General features: G+C 49.4%; 1 pseudogene; it reads right to left on the bottom strand.

Moving 5' to 3' along the window:
• Window positions 1-9,676: 9,676 nt before the first annotated feature.
• LOC125409683 (all trans-polyprenyl-diphosphate synthase PDSS1 pseudogene) lies at window positions 9,677-10,391 on the bottom strand (annotated as a pseudogene).
• Between the last annotated feature and the right edge of the window lie 206 nt (window positions 10,392-10,597).

The following is a 10,597-nucleotide window of genomic DNA, read 5'->3' as shown; positions in this document are numbered from 1 at the left end:
AATCTGTGTAGCAGGAAACGCTTACCAGGAGGATTCTAACCTGCACCTGTCTCAGAGAAGAGAGTCATGGTGACTGCCTCATTGCCTTCTTCCTCCCAGCATTCTATTCTGTCTACTCTGCCTATCTAAGCTGCTGTCCTATCAAAAGCCAAGGCAGTTTCTTTATTAACCAATGAAAGTAACACATAGACAGTTAACCCTCCTCCATCAGCTCACTAACACAGTAGTAGAGCATTTCTTAGCACATGCAAAACACTGAGGTTAATCCAGTGCCCCACACACAAAAACGGAGTGACTAAGGAGATGGCTCAGTGGACAAGTGCTCATTATGCAAGCCTAAGGACCTGAGTTCAGATCCCCAGGACACTGTAGGAGCTGAGTGTGGTGGCTCCACCAATGCCATGGGAGCTCCAGGTTCAATAACAGACGTCAACTCAAACAGTAGGGTGGGAGACAGTTGAGATAGCTCAGTCATTAAAGGTACTTGCTGCTAAACCTGCTGACCTGGGTTCAAATCCCTGAACACACATGGTTGGAGAAGAGAACTAACTCACGCAATTGTCCTCTGACATACACACTAACACACAAGGACACCTGTTCCTATACACATAGACATGCACAGAAGCACACAAACACACACAAGTACATGAATGCACACATGTGAATAATGTCTTTGAGAACTGGCACAAGGAAGCCTAAATGAGCTCCTAAGTCAATATCCAACAATTTGATCCACAAACTAAATAACACCCTACTGGATTATACTAGAATTGTGAAATAACATGAGTCCATGCTGGCATGAATGGTTGGATGAGCAGATAAACAGGAAAGAAAGATGGTGTTCTTCCAGAAGAAATCATGAGTATTTCTAGATGCTCCTCTCCTCTGGGCATGGGAATTACGTCCGTCAGTCCTTCAGTGTGAGAATGTGTTTCCAAAGACAGAAGAAAGATGGCCAGGGACACGGCTCAGTCAGGGAAGGGCTTGCTGTGTAAGCGTGAATACTTGTATATGTGCATATGTGCATATTCATATGTATGCCACATGCCTTAGTTAAGATAACTACTGCTCAGCTGGTCATGGTGGTGCACACCGTTAATCCCTGCACTCAGGTTGCAGAGGCAGGTGGATCTCTGTGAGGTTTTGGCCAGCTTGGTCTACAATCAAGTTCCAGGACCATCAGGGCTATATCCAGAAACCCTGTCTTGAAAATAAACAAATAAATAAAAAAATAAAGAAAGAAATGGAAAAATTACCATTAATGTGCTAAAACATGATGACCAAAACAGTTCCTATTAACTAATAGTAATGTAATTAATGATAATAATTTAATTAATAATTAATTAATTACTATTATGTTATAAAACATGGTGGCCAAAAGCAAAATAAGAAGGAAAAGTGTTTCAATTTCTTTGGATTATACTTCTATATTGCCATTCATCATCGAAAGAAGTCAGGACAGGAGCTCAAGCAAGGCAGGAGCCTGGAGACTAAGCTGGTGCAGAGGCCCTGGAGGGGAGCTGCTTACTGGTTTGTTTCCCATGGTTTGCTCAGCCTGCTTTCTTATAGAACCCAGGGCCACCTGCTAAGTGATATCCCCACTCACAATGGCCTGGGCAATCCCCATTAATCACTAATTAAGAAACTGCCTGGCCAGATGGTAGTGGTGCCCACCTGTAATCCCAGTACTTGGAAGGTATATCTTTGAGCTCGAAGTCAGTGTGGTATACAGAGTTGCAAGACGACCAGGACTACACAGGGAAACCCTGTCTGGGTAGGTGTCAGGGACAGAAAATGCCTTACAGGCAAGAAAGCATTTTCTTTTGTTTTGTTTTGTTTTGATTTTGGTTTTTCAAGACATGATTCCTCTATGTAGCCTTGGCTGACCTTGGAGCTCTTCTTAATTGAGGTTACCTCCTTTCTGATAACTTTAACTTAAAAATTGACATAAAACTAGCCAGCATACCAGGTAACCACACACACAAGTGAACATAAGTGTATGTGCGTGCACACATGCACGCACGTACACGCACATACACACACACACACACACACACACACACACACACACACTCGCACACAAATAGGAAAACAATAGAGACTTCTTGTAAGAGAATACTAATGGTTTGAGTGAGCAGTTCCAGTCACTGGGGAAATGTGTACATGTCTTGTATCCTCTGACATGTGGGGTCAAGGGTCTTAACCTCTGTGAGATCTACAAAAAGCCTGATGTCAGTTCTGACAGGTAGCAGAGGGCTAACGGTGTCACCCAGCAGCACACACATCTTAGCTACAGTACGCCCTCGTCTCCAATCCTAAAACTTCCAAGAAAGAGAAGGCCTCAGCTGGGCAGGCATATTGTGCAGGCCTCAGCAGCAGTTGGGACCTGCGAGGACCACAGGACAGAGTGGACAGCTCAAAAGTGGGTCTTGGTGCTTGGCACCTCTTTTCCATAATGGTTACCGCATGCAAATCCTATTTGGCTCGGCTAACCAGTAAGTCAGAAGACTCATGACTCTCTGAGTCTTTGGCAAACTTCATCTGTCACCGTTGATGGAGACAAATTGACAGCCAAGAACCTTTGACAACAAACTACTTAGTTCTGACTTAAGACACACTTAGACTCTTTACTTTCAAAAATTAACACCAGCCAAATTTCATAAGCACTTACATAATGTGAACAGGGAAGTTTGGTCAGGGGATTCACACTTAGAGGTCAGCCTGGGCTATGTGGGAGGATACTGTTTGTTTAATCTTTTAAGAAAGGTCTTGTTTACAGACTTGAGGGATGCAAGTTAGCCCTTCAGTCCATCTACCCAGCATCTGTGGAAACCTTCTATATGCTGTCCCTGGGATAGAGTGGCACATGCCTTCCTCTCCTGAGCCCTTAGATATCGAAGGGACACCAAGATCAAACAATGCAAGGGGACATAGAAAAATGACAACAGGGTTTAGAGCCCAGTGCTCTGGTGGAGACTTGGTGTGGTCCTAGATAAGAGGATTCCAGGTGCACTGAGGTGTATAATCCTTGTTCCATTGCTATGACAAAACACCTAGGACAGGTACATGAGAAAGAAGGTAACTTGGTGCTTGGTCTGGAGTTTTCAAAGTCCAAGACCGCATCCACCCAGTGCCTTGCCCTGTCTGACCTCCTGGTGCAGAGCAGAAGGGCAGCGTGAGGGGTGGGGGAGGTGGGGCTGGCAGAAGACAGTAGGAGAGCAGAGGCTGCACATGCTTTACAGCCACGCACCATGCACTGCCCCTCACCTGCCACACTGGGGACCAGGACGCAAGGTGGGGTTTTCTGCGGCCTAGACATGTGGACACCATAGCAGGCCGTCCCTCTGATTTGGTGGTTTTGGATGCAGTCTGGGGTATGAAACATCAAATTTCCTAACCAGGGGATGGGCGAGCACATCAGACATGAGGCCCAGGTTCTCCCTGTGGTCATGTTTATGGGGAGGTGGTGCCGTACCTGGTACAGAGATGCTCTGGATGACAAACAGGCCAGGGTAATGATGAGTTCCAGTTTCAGGGCACACAGAGTGGTCGGGGGACTGGCAGAGTCCAGACAAATGAGGGGAAGACTGGTGCTTCCCACATGGAATCCCCACTGTTGGAGGCTGAGGCAGATTGTCCCCAGTTAAGTGTCTGGGATCCCTTTGCTCACAAAGGTAGAAATGAGTGCAGGAAGGGGCGCTCTCCAGGTGCTGGCTTGGGCAGCTTTCATTGCCCTCCCTGTGTCGCAGCAGGGAGCAGAAGCAGCTGGCAGGTGGGAGCAGCAGCAGGAGGAACCCTCTAGGGAACAGGCCTCACACCAGCATGGGACCCGAGCCTCATGGGTAGGAAGTCAGACCTCCTTGGCACTCACCAGTGCTGTGGCTCTTGGCCCTGGTGAGCCTCTTGTGTTTAAAGAAGCCACAGCTTCCTGACCTCTTTGTCAAACAGGTCCTGAAGCTTCTGTCCTCTGGATCTGTCCCCTTTGATCCTTCCTCATACTCTGCTCTCTGCCCTCCCTTGCTGTGACCCTTCCTTTTACTGCCTTGTCGCTGTCAAATGCTTCAGCTAGCACACATCAAGCTGCTTGCCTGCTGACCACACAACTGTCATTCCCCTGCCTCAGACTTTGCTCAACTGCCACTGCCTCCTTCTCCATCACTGTCACTGTCTGTTCAGCCCACACTCCTGAAAGTAGGGCAGGAAAAAGACAGAAGCCTCTCATGAGGCCAAAAATGTCAGTCACAGGGAAGAGGGTGCGAGCATGTCTCCCAGTGCAGTGAATGGGTCTGAGCAGCCCCCCTCCATAGGCCAGAGGGGCACTGGAGCCTACCACAGCCTGCATCTTAGCAGCCCCCTCTGCTGGGCCACTCGGTGGCAGAAGGAAAGGTGCTGTCCCTCTGGCTCGGGTAGAAATGGTTGGAGGGCCATCTAGAATTCTGTGATAGCAAAACCCTGCTAGGCCCTCTGAAACAGCCAGACAGAGGCTGTGACTTCAGAATCTGGGGCAACCAGCTGAGATTGCCCTCTAGTTTTTCTAAGAAATCTGTGGAGTATTCGGAATGGCCAGTGCTGGCATCACGAGGCAGGTGAGTCTCTGTGAGTTCGAGGTCAGCCTGGTCTAGATCGTGAATTCCAGGACAACTAGGCTTGTGTAGAAACACCCTATATCAAAACAAAACAACAAACAATGAAAAGATGGAGTTGAAGGATGGCTGCGACAGCAGGAGGACTTCAGGCTTAGAGTCGGCTTCAATGGAGCCGTGCAGCAAGTGAAAGATGCGGGCAGGAATGGAAACAGTCAGAGGAGGGCCCCCAAATGGTCAGTTGTCTGGTCTCGTAGACATTGACTACTAGGGAGACTTTTAATAAACGTTGAGTTACCTGGTGTGACAGGGTGACAGAGACCTCACTCTGGAGGCCTGATGGAGGGACCTGGCCCTCTCCCTGCTCATCACTCCCTTGGTCCTCACATGACATGTGGCCTTAAGCAGAGCAGTAAGAAGGGGATCAGACTGAGCCAGGGCGCTTTGTTGACCAGGATCTTATTCTCTTGCCAAAACACACATCTACCCCGACACAGCCCCAGAGAGGTTCAAGCAGGGTTTTGGGAGGGGCCTGGAGAACTCAGACCCAGCCCCTCCCTGCCCCCCTGAGCAGCCCAGGGCAGTTACAAAAGGGGCCCAAGCTAGGTAGGAGCACCTGCCACCATTACCATGAAGCTCACTGGTGCTCTTGTGTTGCTTGGGGCTGCTCTGCTCTTGCCCTCGGGGGGAAGTGAGTACCAGGGTGTGGGTGACCTCGGGGAACTGGGTACTAGGTGTGGATGTTGGGGATGTAGGGTCTCCTGGGCTCTCACACCCTCACTCCCCAGGAAGGACATCTGTGTTCTGATGCAAGGCTTTCAATGGATGATCACCTTTTCTTTGTGTTCCAGACTGTGGCATTTGCCCTGTTTTGAAGGAGGACCTTGCTCTTTTCCTTGGCCTGTCTGTGCCTGACTATGTGGATTTCGTGAGCCAGTACAGGAACGAATCTGCCGTATTGAAAAATGCTGAAAATCTGAAGATATGTGCTGATAAAAAGCTGACAGAGGAAGACAAGGCGAATGTAAAGAGTTTGTTGGTGAGTTCTCTGTGTGTCTGGCCCAGGAGCCTGTGTGCCCACCTGCTCACCCCAGCTAAAGGATGGAGCGGGCTCACCTGGAGTCCTGCCAGGCCCTCCCCAGCTGCTTCTCCATTCTGTCCCACATGTGCCCATGGTGTCCCGAGGGCAGGTGGCTCTTCCCATCAGGCTGGATAGGAGGCTGGTTACAAGGCTCGCCCTGATGTAGTTTGCTGGAGACAGAATGGAGAGGAGACTCCCTGGGCCAGGTCAGACCCTGGATCTGTTGCAGACAGAGTGCAGGTCCCTCTGAAGTGGTGTCCCATGTATGACTGCTGAACTCTCCCTCACCTCTGACACTTTGCTGCCTTTCTCTTTGCAGAAGAAAGTAGAAGCTAACCCTCTCTGTTGATGATTCCATCTTTGTCGGAAGACTCCAGGAAACCACTTGCCTGCTCACCTGCATAGATGTGGCAAGCCCTACCCCTGCCCTCCAGGTGTTTGCAAACAGGGTTCCAACAATAAAAGCCTTGAAATTCACATGAGAGCTGGACTATTTGGATTTGAGTTTGGGCATTGAGTAGGTTGGGACATGGCAGGGACAACCAGTGGGACTTTGAACTGTCCCTGCTGAATTGCAGTGTTGCCAAAATGCCCCTGCAGAACACATTAGGGGATGTGAGGAGACCACAGTCGCCACAGCCAGAGTGTCTGTCCCTTTTATGGGCCATGGTCTATAGAGCACATACATGACATCCTCGAATGAACTCCCCAGGAACATGGAACAGTGAAGGGCCAGAGAGACCAAGTGTCTGCTGAGGACCACACAGTTTCTGGACAGCAAAACTGTCCCTTCTGTCCTCTGCTGGGGATGTGGGCCAATTGTATAGAGCACATGTCTCACAGTGCTCCTCTGCCCTCTGTATTCCGTCTATATATCAACAAGAAAACCTGTCTCATCTGAGTGCTGGTGGCACACACCTTTAATCCAGAGATAAGTAGGTCTCTGTGAATTTGAGGCCAGCCTGGTCTTCAAAGCAAGTTCTAGGACATCCAAAGCAACACCGAGAAATCCTGTCTCGAAAAACAAAAACAAACCAAAAAAAAACCTCCTTCCTATCTCCAGAGCTGGGGCTGCCGTGAGGCTTCCCACCCCTGGCAGAAGAGAGAACAAAAGACCAGCCTGAAACAAGTGCAGGACCCAGCCAGGGCCAAGGGACCAACCTCAGTTCATCCGAGTGCCAACTCCCCAGTTCTAAACCCAGCTACCTCCCCATTGGATCCACCCATTGCAGACCCAGGGTCCTGGAGTTAAGAACCTGTGCTCTGGCTCTGCTCTGTGACCAATGGCAGTAAGTCCTTTCTCATACCAATCACTAAATGGTTGCCTTATGGCCAATCCTCAGGCTGTGGGCCTCACTGCTCCTGTGAGCCGGGTCCTCATGTGAGTCTTCAGGCGCACACCACCTGTCTCCGCGCAGGAGGCTGTATCTAGGTTCCTCATGATGTCGAGGCTTGTGGGATGCCCCAGGGCAGCAGGTCCTCTCACTATAGGGCGTGCCCTGGGAGGAGTAGGCTTTATTATTCTTTTTTATACGGCTGTGATATAGTAACCCAAGACTGGACATTTATAAAGAAAAAATTACACCATTTTAAAGGCTCCAGTCCAAAATCCCAAAGGCTCACCTTTGTAGCCTCTAGTGAGGATCCCTTGACGACGGCACGTGGCAAGGAACAGAACATAGCACCAGTCACGTGGTCAAGTCAGTGTGTGGGTGGTCTCCAGCACTCATGGGGTGGGGGCTCTCAGCCAGTCTATGGCATTAATCCCTTCCCAGGGCAACACCCCCACGGCCTAATCACCTCCCAGTTGTCTCCCCCCTTGCACATCCCCCCATCTCTCCTGTTACCACATCGGGGACCAAGATTTCCAGCACATGAACTCTTGGGGGACACAAGGAAACCATATCCAAACCAAACAGCACAAGAGGAAACCATCTGGTATACACTAAGGCCTGATGTCTAGGACTCCAACTCACAAGCATCTGGTTGGATCGTGCTTCTGAAGGGAGCTCCCTGCCTCTACAGGAGCTAAGGGTAGTCTTGGGGCTATGGAGACACAATGCCAAGTCCCTTCACTCCCCATGTGAGACACAGAAGGCTATTCCGCCATACTTCTTTCTAAAGATTGAAAAACTCAGGGCTTCTCCAGTTTGGGCCTGGCTCAGCTCTCATGTTGCCCAGCATGTACAGGCCCTTGGACTTAATCACACAGGTCTACAAAAACTAAGAATCCTGGGCTTCCCGGACGATTGGCACCAGATGGATTAGGTAGGCCTGGTCTTCGGCAGATGGTGTCCTAGCCTTCAGTGGGTTTGCAGGTGTCAGGTGTGAGCAGTCCAAGGCAGAGGAGGACACAAGTGGCTGGCAGTTTGTCCCCGTTAGAACACACGCGCTCCCCTCCCACACAGCTCTCTGGGGATTTGCCCCAGGCTGACCTTAGCTACTGCCCCTCCGGCTTCTCAGTTGTTTTCTCCAACCTGTAGAGCCAGAACTATTGGGGTCAGAAAGAGTCAGGATTACCTTCCAGATCTTTCGGCATCTGACATCCAAGCCACGATACTGAGCTGAGCAGCGAGTTCCAGGTTCCCAGCTTTGTGACCCATCACCCCTGCTGGGGGAGGCTCTGATGCAGCTGTCTTTGAATCATTTCTGCCCCTGTAATTATGTGACCCCAGTAAAATTCATTGTCTCACCAATTGCCCTTCTGTGGTATTTGCACTTCCATCTGCCTCCAGCTCCCTGTTTGGAATGAACAGACACTTGTTCACACCTTCGTGGAGCGGTGTCACACAACAGCCAGTGAAATGGCTCGGTAGGTTAAGGCTGTCAACTTTGATCCCCAAGATCCATAGGGTGGAGCGAGAGAACTGACTCCCCCTCAGTGGTCCTCGGGCCTCCCTGTGTGCACCCTGCCATGCATATATTTATACAGGCCCATTTTGCGGGGGTGGGGTTCGAGACAAGGTTTCTTTGTGTAGCTCTGACTGTCCTGGAACTCACGCTGTAGACCAAGCTGGCCTCGAACTCACAGAGATCCACCTGCCCCTGTCTCCTGAGTGCTGGGATTAAAAGTGTGCGCCAGCACACTCGGCCCATATTGAAGGACCCCTCGTTCTAACCACAGTTATACCGTTTTGCAAAGGTTCACAGATAACTAGCTCAGGACCTCCTGAATGCTGAGCAAATAACAGGCTTAATTAAGGGCCTCCGGAATTCAGGGCCTCCGGAATGCTGAGCAAAGATACCTGAGGTTAGAGCAAAGACAGCCTTATCTGGCTGCAAGAAAAAGGATTTATGGACTAGCCATAGAAACAAAGAAAGAGAGGATTGCGAGGCCTGAGTCACATATAAAGCGGGGCTCGTCACGAGTCAGGGGCTGTGCAATCAGACATCTGGTCGCCAGCCAGGAAAAGGGGGGGCAGGATGAGAGGAACAGTAAACCGCTGAGTAGTCCCCTCATTGTTATCTAGTTTAAGAATTTACCACCCTGCATCTTGCTTCTGTAAACCTCGCTTTTTGCTCTCCTATAAAAACCCCTCACCCCCAACCTGCAGGCACGCAAGTCCTCCGAGAGACTTGGTCGCCCCAGGTACCTGTGTATCCAATAAACCTCTTGCAGTTTGCATCCGGCTGCGTGTTTTCGACTGATCTTTGGGCACGGGGTCTCTCCCGAGGGAAGACGCCCACGGGAGTCTTTCAATATAAGCACATTCTTTTTAACGCTGATTATTTATTTGTGCAATGGCTTTCCGTGTGGGCATTAACAGGGTAAGCAGCAGCACACACAACCGTCAGGACACCTCGAGTAGAATTGACTGTAGTGACACCGGTTTAATTACATTTAAAAGGCTTTCTGAAAATCTCGGCCAATAAAAAAAAATTGTCCATCCATAAGGTTGAAATTATTTCCTAATGTGATTTTTGATTATCTGCACATAAAGCAAACAGTGTTTCACAAAATTCATTAGGCACAGTCTGGTAAAATAGCTGCCGGAAAGAACAGGAAGGATTGTCATTTATCTCTTGTGAGCACACTTTCTGAAAGCCGGACGAGGGCATCCCTGTCTGTGGGTGGTCTAAGTCTCCTGATCTCCGCACTACTCTGGGTGAGGCAGGTTGTCTGTGGCACACCATCACTCTGTGATACATATCATCAGACTCTGTCCACATCCCCTGGCAAAGCGACCTGCCAGAATGTTAGCATAGCATTCATTTCTGGGAACTGCTGGCAAACAAACAGGACAGGGCCGGTGGCTAAGCCTAGCTTCAGGTCTGCAGATATTGGCTTGCCCATCTGGTCAGAGCAGGAGGTGAAGTCCAATATGTCGCCTATGAGCTGAAAAGCTATTCCATACTGATAGGCAATCTCATGCACCACTGGGTGAGGGCAGCCCAGGACAGAGACCACTTCACAACTGTTGGCAATCAGACTGGCCGTCTTCTTGAAGGTCTTTTCAAGGTAGTGGGCAAACCTTTCATTCTCATTTATTTTCAACCCTAGCTGAAGAAATTCACCATGCACCAAACCGTCAATAACGTGGGTTAAAATAGATATAACGCCTATGTTTCCAATCTGCGCCAGAGTTACGGAAGTTGCAAAAAGAATTAAATCTCCAGCAAGAACAGCCTTTTTTTTCACCCCAGATTTTATTAACTGTATGTTTTCCTCTTCGAGAACTTGCATCGTCAATAACGTCATTGCAAACCAGACTAGTCGTGTGGATCATTTCTGCAATTAAGGCTATGGTGCTCTGGCTGGCTTGCACATCTCGGGAGTTATTATGATGAATGTTACATGCTCGGGCTATTAGTACCACAATAACCTTTGCTATCGAAGTAGTTAGTATTTGGACATGTCCCTCAGGTCTTTGGTGGAGATGCACAGCTCCTTTGTAATGTCTTCCTACAGACCTTTCAAGTCTCTCCAGCCGAG

Source organism: Myodes glareolus, chromosome 1 (genome assembly GCF_982192425.1).
Source record: "Myodes glareolus chromosome 1, mMyoGla1.1, whole genome shotgun sequence".
Lineage (NCBI taxonomy): Eukaryota > Metazoa > Chordata > Mammalia > Rodentia > Cricetidae > Myodes > Myodes glareolus.
The sequence above is the reverse complement of the archived record's forward strand: the minus strand, read 5'-3'. Positions and strand labels throughout refer to the sequence as shown.